At 43.3% G+C, this 24,896-nt stretch overlaps 1 protein-coding gene across 1 annotated transcript in view; it reads left to right on the plus strand.

Moving 5' to 3' along the window:
• The window catches only part of ARHGAP6 (Rho GTPase activating protein 6), a 339,778-nt gene that overhangs the window by 67,616 nt on the left and 247,266 nt on the right, over positions 1–24,896 (plus strand). The window lies entirely within an intron of this gene.

A 24,896-nucleotide genomic window follows, 5' to 3' on the forward strand; every position in this document is an offset into this window, starting at 1 on the left:
TGCAGTAGAAAGCTTTAGGACTTTAATTTATTCATAAATATTTCAAAGGTCTTTGCTCTCCTTGTTATCTGTTTGGTTTACACAGATAAAATGCCTAAAATGAAACATTTGGCTTCTGCAAGAATAGGGCTCATTTGTAAACCCTCCGGAGAGAGACTGACTTCCCATCGACGTGGAAATACGCTGGGGCCTCCTGCCAGCCGTCACTGTTGTGGGGTGCCTCTTTGGTCTGGGGTGCAGCTGCAATTAAAACTCCTGAAATGCAGTGAAGTGAACACAGTGAAGAGGGAGAGAGGGTTTGGGGTGTCAGATCGTTTTCTCGACCACACGTGACAGAGGAAAGCTGTTGCTGAGCGAGTGCTGCCCTGCGAAGCAGGTACCCGGGAGGGTTTTGCTTTGTAGGAAAAATAACACTTTCTAGATTGGTTCTCTATAAACTGAAATAGTAGAGGGACAGTGTCTGCTGGTAGGAGAACAGGTTTGGCAGTTTGGGTGGGGAGTTTGTGGCACTGTGAGTGTGGAGAAGCCAGCAAATGCTTCGCTTCAATGAGCGAATCCAGCCCACCGCCCCTGGGCATCCATCTGTCTCTCTGGCTCACACACAGCCACAGCCAGACTCTTTTACCACCACACGTCTGGTGAGACTGGGTATCGCTGGTGCCAGCACCGTGCTCCTTGGGGGTGCATACATATACCCACACCCACCTGCTTTTAATAGCTTTGATTTTGTTTCTTAATTGGGTAACTGTTTACAGTGTGCAGAGCCGTGGGGGCAAAGACTAAAAGAGCAGGGCTTTGCTCTGTTATATATATTTTATATATGTATATAATTTATAAATAATAAAATAACGAGCTGTCCCACGAGGAAAAGAACTAAGGAAATCTGTTCCTTCCCAAGTCTCGCCCTCCTTCTCCTCAGCTGCTTCACTCAGTCCCCCGACATTTCTGGTAGCGCTTCTCCCCTTCTCCCCTGTGCGGGTACCGTACTGCCAGCATCGTCCTCGGCCGGGGGGCGAACAGGCAGTGTACCCCACAGGTCCCCATTTGATCGCCTGGCTGGCACGCGTACGCTGATGGGCAGCCCAGCGGGTGGCACGGACTCGTGCTGCACTCGCTTTGTGGTTTTTCCCTCTCTGACACTTCCCTTGGGAATTCTGCTCGCCAGCCGGGGATGTTACAGAGTCTGTGGGAACCCAACGCCTCCTCTGTCAGACCTCTCTTCTTCCATGGGATGTGGCTGATGCTGGCCGGTGAGTCCACAGGAAAAAGGGCATTTGTCCTGTTCCCATAGAAAACTGGCCTGAAAATGGAAAAAGCTGTATTGAACCCCCTTTTTCCAGTCTTTTGTGTGGAGCCTGCCTCCGTTAAAGCTGTAAATGCTTCAGGGCTGAAAGCTCTGCACGTGTGGAAAGCATAGAAGCATTTGGGGCTTGCTGTGACATTGATGGTGCTAGCAATGATGACGGGGGTGCATGAACAGCAGGCAAGGTTGGCTTTCTGTATGGTGATTTTAAAGGCAAACCTATAATTAGAGGTGTGGGAGTTTAGAAATTTTTGTGATTTTGTCCGATTAAAAGATTTAAAATAGCCATTCCAGCAAGTTAAATAGTTTCTTTCAGAGGAAAAACCTAGCAGCACACATTGACTAACACAGTCCATGTCACTGCTGCACATAGACCCAGGTTTCGTGGGAAGTTTTATTACAGAATAACCCTGATGCTTTCTTTTTTGAAATCTTTAAAAACAATGGCATGCCATTGTGCTTGAAAGTATACTGTTTTGATGAAAATCTACAGAGGAAGACTTCTTTCCTTACTACTTTTCAATTCTTGGCATAACCTCGGAAGGGAACTAAAAGTAACCATATTTGCTTAATTTAGGTAGGGGGCAGAGGTGGAAGAGTAAGCTTGGGTTGTGAGTAGTATGTTTTGCCACGTTAATCATTTAGGATTTTCTCGCTTGAAAATGAGGCATCCCCATGTTATTCTAAACATAGTGTTTTAAACATACCCAGTGGTAGGGACAAATGGATGTATTTATGTACATCTATCAAACATATGTATTACGTGACCTCGCTTCAGCAAAATATTTTGCTGCTTCTTTGTGCTGAAGGAAAAAGAGATGGTTTGCAACCGCAGCCTAAAATTTGTCAAGTGCCGAAGACCTGAATGTAATTCTGTGGTTTTGTTCACAAAACTTATTTTTAGATTGGCCTGTCTTCTCCTCGCTGGAGAAACAAATCACAAGTCATTTACGAACAGCAGATAAAGAATTGCAAAACTTCGGGTTGGATGCCCTTAGCACAGGCTGGTGGACTGATTCTCCAGAAAGTGTTATAAACTCTCCTGATTTTCGCGGAGGAGTGGAGAGTCTGGCTTTGGCTGCAAATGCATTCATCTTGCAATATGTTGGCTTCAGCTTCGGGGGTTTTTTCCCTTGCCTTTTCAACTATTTCTTCATTTATTTTTTTCCCCTTTTGGGGGGCTGATGCTTCTTAAATTCCACGTAGGTGCTTCTCTGAGGTTTTTTTCAGGTGAAAGGGTTCGTATGCCCCAGCCATTCCTATACATTCAGATCTGAAGCTTCGCAGTGCAGGTGTCGCTTAGGCTGGCCGCGTCAGCCTTGTGTCGGCGGTGCTGGTGGCGCTTCCCCCTACGCGTTCGCTCCCCCTCCCCGGGACCTCTGCTGCTGGAAGAGGCCTTTCCACGGTGCGGCACCGTCCCCCCTCATCCTCCCCTATTGCCACCTGTTGTAAAGTTACGGGGACTCTTGCCCTGTTTCTTGCTTGTCTTAAGCTTACGCTCACTGGGGGATGCATGTAAGTGAGGATTGCAGCTCTCATCTAAAATGAAAAAATAGTGTGTTGCAGCTTGCAGAAGACATCTTTAAAGCTAAGGACAAATAGAAACTACACGAAGGTATTTATTTTTGGGTTGTTTTGCTGTGTGAGTGAGTCTCATGCAATTACGCTGTCCCCTGTGAACAACTTCTGATTTTGTGCAAGTCCTCCAGACTTGGCAGAGAGGGAGACGTTCTCACAGGTTCTGTAGAAAGCAACCTTCGGGTAGAAGAGAGGTGCGGATGAGCGCGGCCACGCAGGTGGGCAGGTCCCCCTCTGCTCCTGGTGCACCTTAGCAGGCAGCTGCTGGCGGCCCTGCAATTCCTCGTGGACCTCTGTGCTTCATGTCAAGGTTTTGAGGTCCTAAGCCACGGTTTGGAGTACTTTGGTTCAGCAGCACTGCACCTACCGAGAGGGACGGCCCAAGCGCACCCTGGCTGGAAGCATCCCCAGGCCTGGTGTCCCTGCTGGCAGCACGAGGCACGAGGAACGTGAGGGGCTCGGCCTGTCCGGGGGTGCACAGGGGGTTCCCACCAGGCAGGCGCTGCTTTTAGCAGCTGGGAGCTTATCAGAGGCAGGATGCGACAGTTGCCTCTGGTCGGCCACATCTCTTCCTGGATCCTGTTTTCAAACTGGGAAGAGTCATTAAACGATCAGTGTAATCTCAAAATTAAAATATAATTATAAAATGAAAAAACACTTCCCCGTCTTCCCCCCCCCCCCGTCCACTGATGGTCCTCATTAAGGGATGTCACTTTCCTGTAAACCAAGTGACATCCAGGACAATCTCAGAGCAGATCCAGTTACTAAGCAGCCGTTTGCCATTGCGAGGCTGGCTTTTGCATGCTTTGCAAGTTTTACTGAATATATTTAGTAACTCCGATTGTTTCTGGTAATGCTTTTTTGTAAGCAATTATTGTAATGCTTGTAAGTGTAGCTGCCCTGTTTTTTAAATAACATCTTAGCATCTCTATCTCACGCTGGCAGCAGTGGAAATCGATAGTGTTGAATGTGAGCCTGGGATGTTACTGCTTTCTCGGCATGTCTAGAAACTCATAAAAAATTCCTTTGGGATCAAGTCCACAAAATTGTTTCAGTGAATCCTGGATGATAATTAACAAATACATTTATTTCAGGCTGAATGAGATTAATTTCAAGGGTTTTTTGTGGGTTTTTTTGCCTTTCAAGTATTTTTGCCCTTTATGCAAAGAACATTTTGAAACTAAAGCACTGAGTTGAGGAAGCACACCGTTTCATTTTGAAAATTTTGGAGCATGTCAGCTGTTTTGGAACTGCTTGTGCATTGACACAAGTGTTTTCAGCGGTACAGAAATGGAGAGGCAAAACATTTTGATGCTGCGACTACATTTGTGCATACATGTCATGAACTGGAAAGTCTTGAGGGAGCAGCTTTACCTTGTTGTACCCAAGCCTGGCCCCAGCGGTTTGGAAGTCCAGCCTTGCAGCCCCCCGGGTGAGCAGCTGCTGCCTTAGGGGGTGTTGATTGTGGGGAAAGGCCCAGCGTGGCAGGGGTAGGTAAATAGCCTGAACCAAAAGAGGTCCCGAGTCCCACATCAGCAGCTGAGGAACAAGGTGGTCAAGCGTTAACTCTCTTCTGAAGATGCGGCCAGTGCTCCTGGTGCAGAGATCTTGGCAAAAGAAGGGGGGTTGATTGCTCGTGGCAGCACAGAGCTGTTTTGAGCCTCCCGCAAGGACGTCATCCCATGGAGAGTGAGGCTTCTGCTCCATGTGACTTTGACAAGTGTCTGGGGTCTTGCCAAATAAACCTAGACCAGAATTAGAGATAGTTTTTGCCTTCTCGAGAACAGATTAATAGGTGTTGCCTCATGTGGCTCTGTACATTGTCAAGGGAATACGAGTTAACTGACTTCAGCAGAAGATGCACCTGTTTGATGCAGAGGTGATTTCCTAAGGAAAATGTTACCTTGTGCCTCAAGGAAATGATGGTGGGAATTGTGGGAAATACTCTACAAGTTGAAAAAGAGAGCAGCATTAGCCTCTCCCCGGAGGCGCAGCGTAGCCTGCCCCTCTCCCTGCCCTTCACCACCCAGGGAAGACATAAAATCAGAGAAAGTCAACGCCAGCGTGGCCGATGGCTGCTGCAGTCTGGAAACGTCAGCGTGGAGGAACTGCGCCGTTTCATCTACATCTGCCCTCTTTACTTATTTGATTTTTTTTTTCCTGTTCCTTAGATTGCTCCCTTTGCTGTCTTAATTGCTCTGGAAAAGGTCATTCTGGACGTTATTTAAGAAAAGAATTTAATCTGACACAGGCCAGGACTGAGTAAATGAAATTTGTGTTTGAGAATGGTTGTTAGCGCTGTTTCCTGTCAGCTTCATTTTATCCCCTATTACTTACTGTTAGAAAACACAGCATAAGATGCACTTCTTAGAAAATTCAACTAATGCATTTGCTTTTTATTCATTATTTTATGTAAATCTTTAACACTGCGGTCCCTTTATTGTTTTTCTCTGTATGTTTGATTTCTTAACAGAAAGTTACCCTTTTGACACCTGTGCACAGCTCGTACTTAAAACGATTCATGTAGTAACTGTGACAGGCCAGTCAGTGCCGTGCACGGTGGCGTTGGGAGTGGGAAATACCATTAAACCTAGGTAGCCATAAACCTTAGCTTTGAGTTTAATCATTAACAGCAGCATCAGCTTCCAGTTAATGGGCTCGAAAGCTCACCGGCAGAGCAAGCTGCGGTGTGTGTCGCCTTCCGGACGAGCCAGGAACAGCGGCAGTCCTTGCTCCTCGGAAGAGCCCTGCCCTTCAGGATACCCCTGGAGATCAGGTTTTTTGCTTCCATCTTACTGAACAGCTTCATAATGATGCTTATAGGTAAACTTTAACTCATAAGGTATTTCCCTACCAGCTGCTGTTTGGCAAAAGGGCGCAGGTTTAGACCTGCCATACGTAGGTAGATTTTTGTTCTTAAAATGCCCTTTCCAGTCTGGTAGAGAAAAATGCATATTCCTGTTCTGGGAATTCAAATTAATTTCTCGGGTGACCCAGGGCAAGACTAAAGAAAGACAGGATTATTCTAGAAAATTTAGGTTCTTGATTACAAAAGCAGAAGCACGCTCACTGCACAAGAAAACAGAATTCAGTTCTGGATGATACTTGACTGTAAAGCTCATCAGCAGTTGCTCTGATGCTCAGCTGGTGTAGAGGACTGCCTCACCCCGTCTCAGAGACCATTGTGAACCTATCATGTCTCCGTTCTTTTGGTACAGATGGAGATCCCAGCTGCTCTCCAGAGACACTGTACTCTCCTCTTGATCAAGATGAAAGCTGCTCTCTTCTACTTCTTATCGCACCGCTTTTCCTGCCTCTTTCCTGCCCTGCTCCCCCCGGATTCACATCATCGTCTGTTCCCTGTTGCTTGGAGCTGGCTTCCAAAGCCTCAAGATAAGGACAGCTTCTAGGGTTACGGTCTAAAGTGAAGATGCCAGAAGAACTTATGAAAAATTGCCTCTTTTGTGACATTCCCTGCTTTCAAGAGTGTCCACTTTAGATTGTACTATTTAGTGTCACTGTAAAGCTGCAAACTAAACACCAAGATACCCACTCTCAGGTGCACACAGCCAGGATGGTGTACCCTACCCTACCATAGGAAGCTTAACCTTGGCCTTTGTAGCCTATAGATTAGAGGGACCCTTGGGTCGTCGGGTCCAGCTTCCCACCTCTGCCGGCAATCATAACGGATGGTTGGTCCAGTGGTCTCTGTGCATGTCTCCCTTATGGCACAGGGTGGAGAGATTTTTTCAGCACCCAAAAGCAAACTGAAGAGTTTTAGTATTTGAGATCTTTAGGCTTGAACAGTACAAATCATACGTAGGTCTGAGGCCATGCTTTCTCTGGAAAAAAAAAGCTTTGAATTGCTTGTGTTGAAGTTATCGATACCTGTGCGTGCAAGGGTAAAGAGGGCTTTTGCAGGTTGAGGACTTCCCCAAAGCGAGCATATATGTTCAGGAATACCCATGCAACAGCTGCCTGTCCCATCAAGACATGGAGTGGTGAGACCCCTCAGAGCCTCACAGAAACATGGGTTGACATGCAGAAAGCACACTGCCGGCGTACGTGTGCTTTGGCAGGAGCGGTGTGCCCTGAATCAGGCCTGGCGGGTGGGGGACGGCCCCTCGGGCTGCCCTCAGAGGGCGAGTGGTCGGTCCTGCGGGGTAGACGAGGCGGTTGGACCTCTCCCCCTGGCGCGGGGGGCCTGTGCCGCCGGTCTCCAGCCTGGCCCCCAGCAGCATCCTCCCGCTGGACACAGGGGGATGTTAGCCACAAAGAACTTCCTTTGTCTGGTAGGGGGAGCGCTTGCAAGACGGGTGGATCAAAGGACCTTAGTAGCTCCAGATGAATTGCCACACACCTCGTTAATCAGCTAATAAAATGCAATGAATATCCTGCACTTGGAAAGCCAAGTGAGAGGCCTCCCAGTCCCTTACACCGTGAATTTCCCACGTTGTCCTCATTTAACCTTGCTGTGCAGTGGCTTTTATTTTTTATTACATTATTTATAGAGTGAATATTAGTGTAATCCTTTCTTCTTCAGCAGTGGGTAGCATCCTCAGAAACAACAATCAAGTGCAAATCAAAAAACAGAGACCCATATATTTTTGGAGTTTATTTTACAAACCTATTTGTAATGGCCAGAGAAGAAAACACAATTAATAAGGAAGCAGGGAGTGGAAGCTCTGTTCTTTTATCTGAATATTTGTTTTGGCAGTGATCTGGAGTTCTCTGAAACACTGGCTTAATTGTCTCTCAAGTTTGCCAACTGTAATTTTCTCTCCTATTATTAGAAATAAGGGCATTTTTTGGTTCACTTGAAGAGATTTATTTTCATAGCGAATGCATTATATGGATCCTGTTAATGTAAAAATCTAACTTTTTGTTAACATCTTGCATTTAAGTTTATTTTGTGGCCTCAAGCTCTGAGATTTGACTCTAAGGAACATGAATGCATCCTGAATCAGACCATGTGTGAGGGGCTGCTTCCTGCCAAGTGATCCCCTCTGTGGACCCATACACAGCCCCATCAGCGTGTAGGGCTTTAAGGGAAGGAAGCATATTCAGACCCTTCTGACCCTTCTGAGCGTGAACATTCTCCTCTGGTGGAGCAAAAGCTACGTCTCCTAGACGGGTAACCTCTGTATCTATTAATAAGCTCCTGGCTCAAAGTGCGTAAGTGCTTGGGCTTAATTTTTAGCAGCCTTGTGTACTTTACAGTTGTGCATTGGACTTTGAAAGTGAAATCCAAAAGCAAGGAAGGAAAGCATTTCTTTTACTTTTGGTATGGAACCAATAGCGTTCTTTTTTCATATTTTCTCTGAAGTAGCTGGCTTAGAACTTTTTCCATAATGGAATATTCACATCACTCCCGATATTAAGACTACAACCAATTAAGACTAAAACACCAACTATTGCCTGAGTAGTGATGAAATTATGAATGTTGGTGAGATGATTGCCTTTGCAGAAAGATTTCCTGTGAGTAGTCACTGTGATGATGACGTTTCATGTAGAACGTGAAATAAGAAATCTGCAATGCCTGCCAGAGAGGATAATTTTGCTGTACAGTTTGGACTCTCGGGAAGCTGAAGGACTTCATTAGAACTGGCAAACTTTGCAAAGTATTTATGTTTGTGTATGAATATTCACAGATGAACAAAGGAACATCCATGTGTGCTTTATCCAGTCTTCTTTGAGATCCTTCAGAGGAGAAGGCTTCCTCTGCTCCTCAAGACCTGTTCTGCTTTTGACTGTCACGCTGCAGTGTATGGGAGGGCCGTCTCTTATAAATGTTCCTTATCCGTCAGAAAAGAAAACACTCAATTTTGTAATGGGGTAGAGAATCCTGTCTTTAAAAACCAGCTTCCAATTTATACTGTTTGTTTTTCTGGCAATTCCCTATGACCGTTTTGCTTTAATAATTTCAACGTGTTCCCTTTTCTTTTTCCTTCCATCTCTTCCTGTATCGTTACCTGCTTAGAAGCAAAATTTAACCCTCCTTAGTGTTTTTTTTCCACATAGAGGCATTTGCGAGACTGAAGTTAGAGTAACTGGTATGTTTTGCAAGACCAGCATTCTCCCTAAAAATAGGGTATGAATCAAATTAGCATTTAGCAGGTTTTGTCATTATCTGGTTGGTATAAGTTTCAAACAGCTCTTTGTAATGAGATTTCTGTATTTATAGTCATCTTGCTAACTGAAAATTTTCCTGAGGACTTTGTAATTGTATGCTTTGTAACATTAAACGTTCTTCCTTGATAGCAAAGGACAAATTTTGTTAAACTCCAGTGAAATTTTGTAGTATATATCAGTAATGTGGTGGGGGAAGAGAAATAAATTATGAGCATTATAGCTTTTAAATATTGCATTTACAGTCCAGAAAAGCAACTAAAACTTAATGAAGCAATGAGTTTGGAAGTGTTGCAATGGATAGATTCGGTGTCAGTTGCATAATCATATTACTACTGCTTAGTAGTTTACTGTATTTTAGTAAAGAAGCTGTTTGTAAGAGTCCGTGCACATGTTTCTTGCCTGTGGTAAATACAAAGTAATTCAATTTAGTTTAGATTGCAGTGAAAGTACAATTATTTAAATCATATTACTTTGCATTTATCTAGGTCTAAGCATATGTATGAAGAAGTTACGCAGATCAGCTGACACACAGTAACGTGTTAACTCTTGTAATGAACCATGTGCTCAAGCCCTTAATTCTGCCTAGGAAGGGAATCCCTAAAAGAAATTCAAAAACTTTAAATATGTTAAATTCCTCGGTCATTTTGTTTCATCTTAGCAAGGAGCAGAATACCTTGTATTTAACCTGAAAGTGGGTTTTATGAACTTTAACATTCTTTATGGATACGTGTACACCATCAAAAATTTACTTTTCAGTTTACAGAGGGTATTGAAGCTGGCCGTTCCAACTTTTCATTAAGAACAGTTGAACTTTTTTTTTTTGGAAAATAGTTTGCCAAAAAATAAAGTGGTTTCTGTAATCCTGAAACTATTTGGAAATTTGGGATGATTGACTGAATAGGTTTGGATGGAAAAAGGTTTCAGGCTAATGTGGTAATTGTTCTGCTTTTACCAATTACCCTGTGATGAGGGTGTTCACAGATGATAATGAAGAATGGGTTCAAGGCCAAGAGGACTTGAAGCCACATCAATCGTCTCTTAAGTGAGTAGTATGATCTGCAAAATAAAGGATATTTTGTGGTCTATTACACCTTATCTCTCCTTTTGATCTTGTTCCTTTAAAGCAATAAAATAAAAGACGTATTTGTTGAGCCCGAGGAGTAAAGGGTGAGAGTGCCAACGTGCTGGTGGTTAGGGCACTTGCCCTGGATCCAGACCCGGCCCAGGTAGTTATTTATATACCTGTAACAGCTTACAACTTATAACAGCTTACAACTTATAACAGCTTAGCACCTTGCCACCACCACAGCTGCTGCCCTCCCTTTCCTGTGCTGTTAGAAAACATGCCCAGGGAATAGCCATTTCAGTGCAAATTTAAATATTTTCTTTGACTTGCAGAAAAACTACGGATTACTTTTCATTTTAACTTCAATGAGAAAAGTTTGAAGTATTTAAAAAAAAAAAAAGCTACATTTTATTTTTCTCCTGTTGAATTGCTAAAATAAAAGACAAACAGTTGCATGGTCGCAATTCAGATCCGCTATGCCACCAAAGCAGGTATCCCCAGATGGGTCCAGTTCTCTGTAGCTTTGACCCAAGTGAGGTCATCTCTTTCATCTGAAGTGCACGGTGATCTTGCCATTCTTGTATGACACCGCTTGCTGCTCGCTCTGGATGGGTGGACTACCTAAGCTGCAAAGCGGGATGGGTACCCTATGTAGCAAATCTAGTATTGAGATAGGCTTTTGAAACTTAACTATGAAAGTAGATTCTAGAGAGTTAGAGGAATAGAGCAGAAATGTTGATGGCAATATGGACACTGTCCATTTAACACCTCTGCTCCACGGCATCTCCTTGTTTGCATGGTTAGCCTGGCTAGTACGAGGCTGAACCCACTGCCGTGATCACATCTTTGCATGTGGTTGGAGAACAGATCTCTGATAGACCTTGACTTTTAACTTGTCCAAAAAAAAGCATAATGAATTAATTTACTGGAAGCTGGAAAACTTCATACTAGAGGCAGGGACCAAATTTTCAGTGAGGATGTACAAGTTTTAATGTCCGATGAACGGATACGGTGGATGCCTGTAACTTGACATGTTTAAAGCAGGGTTGCCTTTCTAGCTGCCAGAAATCTGGAATGTGCTTTCTGTAGCACTTCTTTTCCTTTAACTGGTATGAAAAGTTAAAAATCAAAAATTGCAAGAGAAAAGATGTTTTTAACTGAGTTTTATGGTGATAAAATTAAACCATTTTGATACAGGCAAGTCATAGTAATTTTAAAGTTTTTAATTACTGTATAATTGTGGAACATTTTTATTTATTAGATAATCTCTTTCTAATGGACAAGCTTTCCAGTGTAAGTATGTTATCTGTTCATAGGAACATGTTCCTGTAGTACCTATAGCCCACAAATAGGGTAGGTGAACACTGTGAACCTATTATTAGAATTCAAAACCTCCAGTGAAACAATTTTTTTCAAATACTTTATTTTTGTAGAACTAAATTTTCAAAGTATGAGTTCCAGAAGGATAAAATGGTTTTCATTGTTCAGTGTTGGTATATGGCATTAAAAGAATGCATGACATTTTAAAGAGAACAACAGGTTCCTTTTAAAAATAGTATTTAATTCAGGAATAACACTGTCCAGTGAAAGATCACGAGAACAGTAGCAAAGCACATACTAATGCTGACTTGAATTTATAGACTGTATATTTTATCCTCCTTCCTAATAAACACAGAATGGACTGAGAAGAGATACTGGTTGTATTTTAAATTTTGTAGACTCTGAGATTACAAGCCACTGTAGAAAATATTGTTTTTTTGAAAAGAATGTCCCACTAAAATCAGGGGATATTTGTAGCATAAGGCAACCTGTAGTAACCCGTACCCATGCCTGTCATCAGTGTGAAGCGTGGCTTTCTGAATAGCAAAGACGACTTCGAAAAGAGCTCTTGGAGAAAGCCAGCCTCCTGCTTTCTTTTTTGGATCCCCATCTTTTGGGGAAGGGGAAGCCTCGCACAGTTCTGTCGGGGGTGGTTGCAACCTGGGAAGCAAAAGAGAAATCTTTAAATGTCTGTCAAAACTAAAACATTTTGGAAAAAGAATGGAGTACATCTTTTAAAGTCTTGTTCAGTTTAGGAACGTCACCTTTTTCCTGGCCTACGTGGTATCTGAACTGTCTTTTGCTTTGTCTTTTGTTGGAGAAAAAAGTGACGCTGCCGCTTACCATGTGTCATAGATCTAGAAGGGTGTTTTGCGTGGTGGGAGGGAAAAGGTCACCATCTCCAGCCATCCTCATGCTCTGAGGTGTCCCTTTGGAGGGGAGCGTGGCGTCAGGGACCCTTGCTGTTATCAAGAACCTGCCAAATGCTGCAGGGCGTTGCGAAAAGTTCTTGAGAAAATGGAGGTATTTTTCAAGAAAAATGAGTTTTTTCTGAGCTTTTCCATTTACAAAACCTATGCTTTTGGGCTAATGCAACTCGTCTTTTGGAGGTTTTATTTTGGATTGTTTTTTTTTTCCATGTGGTGTGAATGTAACTACTCCTGTTCTGGAGACTGCAACGCAGTTCCAGTAGAGGTGCCGGTTTCTAGCTTTCCAGCAACCCCAGCTGCAAGAGTTCATGGGGTTTTTTCATATCTCTCTCTGCAGATGGGTGTAGCAATGACACCAGGGAAGAGCTCTGGCCTGGTCATTTTGGGGAGGGTAATTTTGGCAGGGTTGCAGAGAGTCAGGGGAAGGCTGCAGAGCACCGAGGTGGTGTGTGCTCCGTCCTAAGGTGGCTCCCTGGTGAGGGGCTTTCAAGTAAGTAGATACATTCTGCAGGGGAAGCAATTGCTCTGTTAATAGTAGGATGCCCACAAAAAATCCCTTCGAGTGCATCAGCTAGCATATCCAATGCGATCCTAGAAGGCTAGAAAGCGAGGCAGTGACGAGTTTAAGTGGGGTGAAAAACAGAGGCGCAGCTCAGCTTTAACCTGGAAAGACCACTTCAGTGGGCTGGCATGGAGTTTGCTCTTGGGGAACGTCTCTCTCCCTTTTTTTGTTTCTGTTTCTAACTTGCATATTTTGTGTTTTGACTCCTGTAAATGCCACTGTGAAAGCCCAACGCTAAGAGCTCCCGTGTTATTAAAGAGGTGCCAGCCTTTCAGATGGCAAAAAGCTTGTGTGACAGAGAAGGGGACCGTGGGGAGGGTAGGAGAATCTCCCAGTGTATACTGAGACCCGAAGGAAAAAAGCACAGGTGACACCTCTGACAGAAGCCACTGCAGCTATCGTGTCCTTCTGCCCTCAACACCGACTCTCCATCTGGAAAAGATACCGACCACGAAATGCTTGTCAGCACGGCGAACGTAGGACTTCCCTCTTCAAGCAAACACGGAGGCGAACCTAGGACTTCCCTCTCCAGGCATTTCTGTGCAGAAGCATCTGCCGCTGTCCCAGATGTGGACACAGCTCTCGCTGCCGGCAGCGAGGGGTGCGGGAGACGCCGTCCTGTGCCGAGCAAGCCCTGTGAACGCTCAGCCCTGCTGCGGCTGCGCACGTTGCAAGCCCGGCCTCACCGCCCTGCGAGGTGCCTCCGCCGCAAGGCCAGGACTGGGAGCAATTAAATGGTTTTGCTGAGTGTTTAAAGCAGTTAAAAAATAAACACGCTGGGAAAAAAATAAATACACTTAGAAAAGACCACAATTACAAAGACGTTCCCACTCCTCCTTGCTTTCCTGTTCAAGTATGGATAGGTTATCTGTTTGGGGGGTGGAAGAAGAGGAGCAAGGGTGAGGAGTGAACAAAGCGAATTACTCCCCAGTTCAAGACTTAGAAGAAATCTAAGCTTCTCAGACCATCTTCTTCTTACAGTGTCCTTCCTCACAGAAAAACACCAGGCCTTTAAAAAAAAGATGTTGTCAGCCAGAACTATGTTTTGTTAGAGCGACATGGAGCAGATCGAGGCAAATTACTTGCAATATATTTTTCATCAGAAGTGTTTCTGCTTTTGTAAAATGTCTGCAGGGTTGAAGCTTTTTTTTTTTTTAAGTTTTTAGAAAGGAGTTTCTTACTGGCCTCATGCATGGTTTTGCCTTTATTTCAGTGTTGCTTTATTTTGTTCCCATTCTCCCCCAAATTCTGGTCAAAAATACTGAGATGCATGTAACTATTTTTTAAATCTCATACTACTTCTGCTGCACTGCAAAAGCTGCCTTCAGTTAGTCCGGTGGGTTGCTGAGCCTCTTCGGCATCATCAGGATGAATGGTGAATGCCATTTGTTCTCCCTGTCTTCTTGGCAGACAACTAAAAGTTGAGTGGGAAAGATTCGTTTGCTAATGTTATTGGGGAGAGTAGAAAGCTGGGATTGGCAGGGAAGGAATGTGTGTTTTGGTTTGGTTTTATTTTTTACTATGGCCCAATGCTGCATCCAAATGGCTGGGGCTCACATAAAGATGCTCTCGTTAGCTGCCGCCGCCTCCGCCGTGGCGTTTGGCAGTGTGGCATTCAGCGGTGTTGTGGTGGGCAGCGGTGGCTCTTGTGTGCGCAGTGAGATGGGTTTACAAGCGGTTCCGATTCCCACAGCTGTCTGTCCTTCCTTCGCCATCAGGCTTGGTGATGCTCTGAGTGTTTGTTGGGATTTTGGTTTAAGAGCAAAATCCCTGGCATACCGTAGCAGGCGTAGCTACTGCCTCTGCCTCTGCACATCATGTCTGTGACTTGCTCACCTGGGTCTCCTGTTGCCTGTGCATCAGGGCTGGAGCCAGGCTGCCGGCAGCACGTCCCCCCATGAGCACGCAGAGCCACCCTCTCCCCAGTCACACCCGTCTGGCAGCCAATTGTACCATCACCCATCCTTCAGCTTGCTGTTGCCTTCAGTGGTGTACTTAGGTTGTGCTGCTTATGTTATATCTGTTAAACTTAGGACTGTTATATTTTGCTCTGTGTATGTGTGTGTGCGTCAGTATGCATATGCATGTGCATGAGTATTTAAGCTAGGTATTATATTTTGTCAACTCTTAAAATACTTAACTTTGTAGTGTATTTGTGCTCTTAGAAATATGGGACTGAATGTCACCGCTTTAAACTGGGCATTATACAAGTGTGCTGATTCTAATTTAATTATTGAAATCCTCGCTGGAATGAAACCAGCTGTCTCACCCTTGGAGCATATATACCATGAACTTCAGACAGACAATGTGTGCATGAGAGCAGTCCCATTACTTTTGATGGGAAAATAAGGATCACAAATGAACACTTGCCTACCTGTTTGTAGGATCAGAGCTGTGAAGCACCTGGTGCACTAATGGCAAATGACAGCTAAACTCTTTACTCAGGATTTCCTGGGACTTCTTACTGCTTAAACTCTCATTTTTATCCTGAGAATTAAAAGCTAAAATTATGCAAGGCTTCTCACTTGAAGCTTTTAATCAGCAGAGCCGTTCAGGAAGGTCAGTACGATGTGGTGCATCTCTTCAGATTCACCGCTCAGAGCAGTATGTGTCGCTACCTGAGGAAGCAGAGGTACTGGTGTACCTGGGTGTAAACACAAATGGGCATCAAGCAGCAAAATCTGTCCTCCTAAGAAAACTTGGTTCTTAACTGCTGTGCAATTCCTTTTTAATTTCATCCCTATTGTCCTTTGCACTCCCCAGAGCTGGTTGTCTATTTAAAAGGGGTCTTCCGGGAGCAGCTTTCCATCCATCGAAGAGGGTAGAGGTGCGAGCTCATGGGGAGCAGCTGCCTGGTTTTTTGGAGTCGGCAGGAGCGTGGCCGCCAGCAACTCTCAGACCATCGGGCACTCCGCAGAGCGGAGCAGAAGTCAAAAGGCCTGGAGCTCTCAGGCAGCCGCGTTGTTAGTGGGCTGTCAGTATCAGTCTTACAGATGGTAATATTTATAATTTTAGCACAGTACAGTCAGTACTGCAGTCCTAACTAAAACTAATCCTTCCAAGTCTTAGATTTGCACCTGAAGGGCCTCTCTAGACTTAGCAGCTCGCTTCTTCATATTTTGGTGGAGTTTTGATCTTTCCTCTTGGGTTCAGAAGAGCTACGTTACTCTGTAGCTGGCAGAAAAAAAGCCTGGGTAGGCTCTCTGGAGGGTGCCGCAGGGTACACTTCACAGCACTGCACAGATTGCTAAAACAAGTTGAAATACAGTCCATGGAAAGTGGAGTCCATGGAGAGTCCATGGAAGTTCTAGTCCATGGAAAGTGTGTGAATTTTGTCTTGAGCAAAAAGCCCAAGTCTCCTGTAGAGGCAGGAATGAGGTGCTTCAGGTGGACCTCCAACGTGCAGTCTGACCTCCCTGCAGTAAACCCACGGGGATGCTGTGGCAGGGAGGTGGTCACTCCAGTAGGCTTTCGGAACTTGCTGCAGCGAAGTAATGAGGAAACGTTGTCTTTGACTCCAGCAGCAGCATAGAGGATTTTAGGGAGGTTACCTCACCTTCATCAATATCTGAAGTTTTTCTGTATATTATGAGATATGTGTATCTAATGCATATTATACTGTTAGAAAGCTATTAAATAATACACTTGCCAAATATTGAATGCATTGAGAAAAGGGTCTGGATCCACCTTGTATAAATGCATGCTATAATAATGCTCAGTAAGAGTGGAAAAATATGCTCTTGCTGGCATTGTTGTAAATGCAGGCTAGCTATAACAGTTTGTTACAATTTATTACAGAAAGGTTAGATGGACTGTTTATGTAGTGTGTCACATTCCTGCACCAATTGTTACTAAAACTGTACCCCACCTTCTTATGCCCTATGCACTTTCCTTCATTTGTGGCTACAGCAGTATCTCCTGTGTAGGAAAATGAAAAATAATCTTGCTTTGCAGTGTCTCATACATTAAATAGCAGAAGTTACTGAGAAGGCTCAGAACTTCTTTAGCAATAACTAGACAACTAAGCTTCGTCCTTTTTCCTCCCCACAAGCTCTTGGTACCCAAGATGAGTCATTGTTTTTTACTTTATTACATCTGTGGGTTTTTTCTCGTTTCCCATTTGTGGATCTCATCAACACTAATGGTGAACAGGAGGATAAACTGGATGTGTTGCCTTATTAGCGCTTACAAATTTTAAATTGACTATTACCAACTTTATGAAGCAGACAATAAAATATTTCTCATGTGCATTGCATTTTAATAACAGGAAGAAAGAAGGATGAGCTTGGGTTTAGCTGTCATGTGTTGCTGAATGCTTTGTTTCAGCCTCTTGCAACTGCGGTGGCCCTTTTATTTAATTCTATAGTAACTGTAAAATGCTGTGATTGGTGTGGTTTGGGTTTTTTTTTTCCCCCTAAAACAGAGGGAGCCTGTTTCAGAAGCATGTAACATGCGCCTTTGGGATTCCATTTTCATTAGGATGCTGAACAGTCCTAGATTTACATCTTTCTTTGCAGATTGCAATTATCTCTTTTAATGACTCTTTTGTATTAAAGAAAAATAATGGAAATCTTCCAGTACAGTTAAAATGTTTCTAATCTTCCTTAATTTGTGGGAAGATAGCAGCAGAGATCAGTGAAGGGCGAGAGGAAAAAAATGGAGCATCCACATAAGGTTTCCTGGCTAAAGGAATGCATAAAAAGAGAATTTTTCACCACCCAGATACAGAAGGGACCAGAGGACGTTCATTCTTGGTAATGGGAGTGTAGCACACCAATAATAGTCATTTCTGGTCCTCTAAAAGCGGACCAGAAAGTCTTGAAGTCAAGAAGGCTTGCTTGGAAGGGATAGATCCCTTTATTTAGGATCCTTTTATTTAGGATCTGCAATATGAGAAGCGTGCTTTTTCATTAGAGGGTTCGTGCTGCAAGCAGTACACCGGTCTGCGTCTTACAGAATGGGGACTGTCTTTTCACTTGATGTTTGTTTAATGCTGCTCAGGTTTTATTTTATTTATTTTATGAAGTTATTGGGGGGGGGGAGGAGATTTGTAATCTTTGACATCAGAGCTTTTACCCTTTGGTGCTGCCATCCTACAGAGGTCACTTTCCACTGAGGACAGGCTGATGTTAGTTCCTCCCTTAATTCTTAGGCTCTTTTAGGAGTCCTGAATATTTAAGTACAGGCCTTTTCAATCAGCTTGAAGCCAAATAATCACTTACTTGACAGGACAAATTTTGAGGAGAGGGGACCTAGAAAAAAAAGGTTAGTTACAACTGCTCAATGATATTCACAGCAACCCCTTTGGCTGTGCAGATGGAGATCTGGATGGAGAACAGGAAAGTATTCCATGGAAATGTTTGCAGAAAAAAACACGTCACATTTTGAAGCTGAATTAACTCTGTGATTTGAACATTTTTAACCAGTTCCACAGAGGATACGCTGAAAACTGCCGTCACCGACAGCCTGGTTTTATGCCTTGCATCCTCAGGATTTCACCCAGCAGCTGTGTGCAGCTCTCTTTCCAATAACAGCCTCGTTTTTTGTTGCCAGTGGAGTTTAATATCGCTGTGTCTCCAGAAGTGAATGGTGAGGGGTTTTTTTAAGAGCTGATTAATCTTATATGACTGTAAAGCTACCTCACCAGTAAAAAAGGTACCAATATCTGGTGTTTGATTGTACTGCTGAAGCAGGGCAGAGCCAAAGGTGACGCTGCGTGCCTACATCAGAAGTGACGTACATATCGATGCTAGATTCAGCCTCTCCTTACTCTTGCCTGCACTGCCATAAGGAAGGTGAAAAGAAGGGCAGCAGAGAGAGGGTTGCTTGGAAGGGCTCAAAGTGTGTAATGTGCTTATGATTTCTCTAGCAGTGGCCTGCCGGAAGGGTCTGCCCGGGTGTGTGGCGCAGATGACGGAGCTGGTTTGGGTCAGTATTTATTAATGTACTATTTCCTTTGCCAGTCTCAGCAGGGAGGACTCGTCATGCGATGGCTTCGAGTGCTTCCGCAAGGACAGCTTAAGGGGAGAGAGTGGGGAAGAGTTTATCTGCCTTCCAAAATTCAATATCATCATAGGTGTAAAATATTTTTTTTTCTCTTGCATTTATATTTTGGGGTTCAACTCCATTTCACAGATTCTCCTTGATTTTAATTTCATCAGATGACATGCTCTTAAATCATCTCCCCTGTCTCTGGTCCTTTACCTTTTCAAACCTTTAGTGTTAGAAATTCCTAAAATATCATCAAAGTATTATTTTCGGGTTCTTTTATGTCATCAGGGTTTTGTTCAATGACAATAATAAGTAGTCATTTGATTGAATTGAATTCGTCATTCCTGGCATACGTTAATAAGAATGACCATGCTAAATTTATTATGTAAAATCCACAGCTTGAAATTAGGAACTAGCAAGAACATGATGCAAAAACGCTGTTCCTCCCAGGGAGATGCTGATGTTACATTTTATTATTCTAGTTCCTTTTTTTCCCTGTCATGTGACGAACTGTGTTTGTCCTGAACTTCAAATCCTTTCCAGCATCCAACAGAAACTTAAAGATGTTGATTTGTTTGGCTTCTCAGGCCTTTTTTAGGAAAGCAAAATATTTGGACTCGGGCAACAGATAAGCAGTAATGCTGTGTTTTTAAAACACTGCGTATTCAGAATTGGGTAACAGGGTAATTCTAAGACCTTTGGTAGGATGAGGGCGGTAAGAGCTTTTTTTAAGTGGTGTCTGCTAATATTTTCCTATAGCTGCTTGTAATTGTAGGGACAATTGTGTCTTGTGCTTGTCTTAAATTTCGAATAGTTCCCACTGCTGTCCAGGGAGCTGGTGATGCATCATGGTTTTCTGCATTGTATCAGGATAGGTACTGGCATTTTCACAGCTGAACTGAACTGCCTTGTAATGACTTGTAGCAGTGTAAGGAAGAAGGCAGGCTGCAGAGCTCGTCTCATCACGAGGTTTTTTTTGTTTACTTTTCGTTATGATTAAATGCCCGTAAAAATAAGCCAGTGACTGAATCCAGTCCTTAATTTGAAAGGGACGAAATGGAACTGGCAGTAGGAAATGTCATGCCTGAATCCCTTAATCATTAAAAATCAAAGCTTTTGGTGGTGTCCCTTGCTGAACCTTTTCTCCTCGCTGGAGGGCTGTGTCTTTAAGATAAGGGAGACCACTCACTCAGAGGGTCGGAGCAAAATCTTTTGATTCCATGGAAGAGGGCAAAGTGTTCTGCCAGATGGGAGAGGACAGCCAATACGTGAGCTCTTGGTGGGAATAAAGTACTAACTTTCGCACTGTCCAGCCAAACCAGTACTGCTGTAATGTCGTGGGCTGGAGGCAGCCACTGTGGTGATGTGTCTGCTGGTCTGGTCCTAGCAGGATATATTGGCTTCATTTTGGGAACAGCCATACAAATCTGTCCTTCCAAAAACAGCTCATCCCCAGGGCTCACTCTGCAACATGATCTATTGGGACCTTTCTTGTCCCAAGCCCTTCTTTTTTCCCTGTTCCTTGCCATAGGTGAGTAGAGATACATCTAGTCTAACTCTAGATGTTTGCAATGTAGATGTCTACATGAGAGTTATCTGCCCCGATGTCTCTTTGCAGTCAGTCCAATGAAGAGAAGCAGCACTTTATGTGCCTGTTAAAGGATGAGATGAGTAGCACCCTGGAAATGCTGCCTTTGCCTATAAAAAGCATCTAGATGACCAGCTCAGATTTGCTAGGTTGAATCCCACCTATGTCAGTCTCCTGGCCAGGACTTCTTAAAAACAGCAGTTAATCCAAATGAATGGTTTGGTTTTGGCTTTTTCATCTGGATGCATATTCCAGTAATACTTTATGTAAATAACACATATTTCACATTTGGTTGTTCCCAGAACTAGAGTTTTGGAAGTGGATAGAAGTGAAGAAGGCCCAATGCATGAAATCTGCCAGGAAGACCCCATGCTTTTTGTCATCCCTTGGGAAGGGCTTCTGGTTGACCTATAAACTGGCCTAAGAAAACATTTCCATTTCAGGGACTGTCTTTAGATGCCTTATAGTCTAGGAAACGATCATGGTTTCCCTTCAAGCAAGTATTGTGCCTCTTTTTCAGTCTTTAATTCAGAAATCCTTTGTGCCTTTTTGTTCTCATCACGGAGCGTGCACTTATTAAATGAGAATATCTGTATAGACAATAGCTGTGACATTTGCTTGAATATTAGAGACCTAGTTACGGATCTGTGAGGTCCCATTTGTTTTGGCTGTCACTTGCTCAACAGCCCACATCCCATCGTCACCTGCCACAGTGTCTGCGTTTCTGGCCACAGCATGGGTTGTGCGGCCAGTGCGTTTTTTCCCATGAAGGAATTTATTCGGTAGTCCCAGATTTTTATAAAGGGAAATGACATATGGTGCTATCATCCCATATCCTCTGGTTTTCTCTGGAGCTATGTCCCAGGAAGCTTCAGGACACCTGGCAGGAAAGGAGTTAATGCACTGGAAAGGGATCACTGCAGACTGGGTGGGTTTGGTATTTTCCCCCTTTAATCTTTGGTATTGCATAAACCTCTCTCCTTGATTTAGAAACTTTAAGCTAGTCCCCTGGCCTTGGGATAATAAAAAAACCTCTTCCTGGAGGGTGGCAAAAATAAATGAAGTGTGTCCCTTGCTTTTGGATTATGTACAGAAAAGTCGCTTTTCTTCAAGAAAATATCAACAAAACCGGTCCACAGTCTGGCCAGGATTAATACTAATAATCCATTTCACCTCTGGTAGGGTCAGGTTGTGATCTGGCCCTTGGATTTCGGCCTGGTGCTTTGAATTTTCTCCATGCCGCTCCAGAGAGACACTGGTCTTTCCTCAGATGACTGTTGTGTTACAAACCTTGCTTTTGCGGGTTTTTAGGGGTCCCAATCTGAGGGCCATTCTTCCAGGCTGGGGCCCATAGGAAGGTGGTGCTAAGGCAAGGCAACAACATCTTTTGCCCTCTTCAAGAGAAGGATTAGACCCTGAGTCAATCTTGGTGTTTGACAGTGGTGGTTTGGCTCCACTAGAAACAAAGTTAAACAAGCACAGAATGACAGGGAAGCATGAACACTAAGATAACACCGTATCTTTGGGGACTCTCTCGGGAGCTTTCTCTGCTCCGAATTTTCTTAAGAAACAACAGAAAAGGGGATATCACATCTCGTCCTTGCATTTTTAGGAAGCAAAAAGTTGACTGGCTTAAGAGCAGCTCTTTCATCGTGGTATATTTTAGCTCAGTCACTTATGAGAAGAACTTGTGTGTCATTAAACACATATTGATGTTAATGATGGCAGGATGCTGGCAAGAAGATTACCAAACATTAAATTCATAGGCTACATGTGATTAAATCTCCTTGATCCATTGAGGAAGTCTCGTTTAGATTGCTGGTAAGTACTTTTACTCATTAGTATGGAAGTAGGTCTTTTGTGTGTGTGTGGGGGTGTTTTTGTTAAATTGAGACACTGAAAGGATACGAGAGGGACACACTTGGAGATTTTCCAGGCTTAGACTCATCCTCTTCTTTTCACGGAGATTATTCATGAGACTTGAAAGCACACATTTATTGAATAATCACAGCGGAAAATAATTCAAGACCTCTTGCTATCACCCCTTTTCTTTACCATGTTATCTTCCAGAACTTACTCTGAAGTAGCTCTGATACTAATTTTTACTTTGAGTTCTGATGGCAAACAAGTTAGTGCTAAAACTGTACTTTTTGTAGCAGCTTTCTGGTTATCCCTCATGTTTGCAGGTGAGCTATCGTGACAGTCCCTGAGTTTCTGAATCCGATGAAAACATTTTCTCATACAGTATTTATCACATTTTAAAATGTTGCAGCTTTCTACAAAATGGGCTGCCACCAAGAAGAGAGAGAGGAAGCTTGAATGTAAACACTGATTTGCTCATGGAAAATATAAAAGCATTTGAGGTCATTTGGGAGAAGAATTGTCCACAAAATGATCCCATACTAGAAGGACCCATCTGTTAAGTTCAAGCTTGGTTCCATGCTGGAGACATTGCGTAAGAAACAGATGCACTTTTTTAACAGATTATCATAGTTTCCATAGTACGTATGATTCCAGTGGGAATTGTGAGCCAAACATCACAGGATAAATTGCTTAAAAGTTTATTGCCCCAATAAATCATTTTTGAATATGAGATGTGTACCAAAGCACCTTTAGCTGTTGCGGTGATACTAGTTTCTCCCTGGTGTGAGGGTCCCGATGTTTTACTTTGGGGATTGACTGTGCCTGTAAGGCTCGGCTTGCATCGGGAAGAAACCCCTCTTCAGGTAGCTGACGTGACAGCTCTTACCCTGCTCTTGCAAGAATTGAATGCTGTGCTTTGAGGGAACATGGTGCATCTTCAGGCATCTCATCTTCCCTTTAGCCTCACCACAAGCTGGCTTCTTTGTATTATTTTCAGAATGCCTGTGGGGTTTGCACGTGAATAGGAAGTGTTGAAGGGAGTCCACTCTTCAGCAAGCTCTATGGACAAGGTAACTCCTGGGTAAAGCAGCATCGTTGGCATTTATTGCATTTCTTCCACTCAGGGAGGAGGTAGCCACAATGGCCGGTCATGTTTGGTGGAAGGCACCTTGTCTGCAATCTAACATGAAACCTTGAGGTCTTGTTTTACATGCTGAAGAGACTGGGCTTTTGCTAGGTGGGGGACTGCCGTTTCCTCTCAGATCAGTAAAGGACTTACTTTGTAAGTGATCTTACCTGTGGGCAGAGGTAGCTGTAGGAGGCTTACTGCCCTAACAACATGGTGTAGCACCGTATCCACTACTCAGTGGAGGCAGGTGGGAACATAAAATACCTGTAATCCACAAGCCTATATTTTTTCAGACTTCAGTTTCGGTGCTGATCAGTGAAACATTTTAGTTGTTCTGTCTGAAATGCCTAAAGGTCTTTTTGGTTATTCACAACTTCTAAGGGCAACTACATATTAAAACGTGAATGTAGTAAAACGTGAATTTGTGCTGTGTAGAATAAAGATACTAAATATTAGGTATCTAAGAAGAAAACTTGCAGTGATATAGGTCAAAAGGCACGATAAGAGAGTGTACTGTATATATCCTGCAGATAACATCTAGTAGTACTAGCTTAATTTAGAAAAGTGCAAAGAGGAAAATATTGCTTTGAAAAGAGCTGCAAAATCCATCTTTATAAAATGATGACAAGAGCTGGGCCCTGAGTAGGAAATGAACATTTTCTTGAAACAGAGATAGATACTTTGTAAGATAAAAGCTTCAGAAAAGGGTCATTTCATACTGAAGAGTCACAGATCCCTGGGCTATTTTTCTATGTTTTGAGATCTGTTTCACAAAATGACAAGATAAAGGGGTTGATATAAAGGCAAGACTTTGTATGTAGAGAGTCCTTTGTTCCTTGAAAATCATCACTGATGGATAATTTCTAAAAATAGTGTTACAAGCTACTGAAATGCTACATCAGTTCAACACAAAAGCCTGAGAAAAGAAAGGTGATTCTTAAAAATTCAATTGCAAACTCATCCCTTATAGTGCTTGAATCCTTGAAAAATGTATTTCACTTTTAAATAAGAATATCCTAAAATGTGTATTATTGACAAAGGATCCTGCTGCTGAGGGGCAGACAATAACTGCTTTTACTGTCAGTGCTTTGTAAATCCAGAATCCCCAGCCTCTGATATTTTTTATGTGAATTTTCTTAGTGTTTAATATTACTTTATGTTTGTTTTCTGTCCCCCAAACGGTTGGTTCCTATGGCAGCTGTTGGGGGAAGTCCTTTCGAGTGTGTTTGATGGGATTTGCTTTTAATAGAGCTGTCTTTCGAAACTTTCCTCGTGCTGGGATCCCTTTGGGTAGGGCACTGAACTTGGTGTGTATCTAGTAGAACACACTTTGTGGAGAGATCACTCTCTGAGCAGCCCGGAAGAGCAAACGGATGTGACCGTTGTCACCGAGCATCTCTCCAGCCCCACGCAGTGAATTTGTGGACTGACTCAT

This window comes from Aptenodytes patagonicus, chromosome 1 (assembly GCF_965638725.1).
Source record: "Aptenodytes patagonicus chromosome 1, bAptPat1.pri.cur, whole genome shotgun sequence".
Taxonomy (NCBI): domain Eukaryota; kingdom Metazoa; phylum Chordata; class Aves; order Sphenisciformes; family Spheniscidae; genus Aptenodytes; species Aptenodytes patagonicus.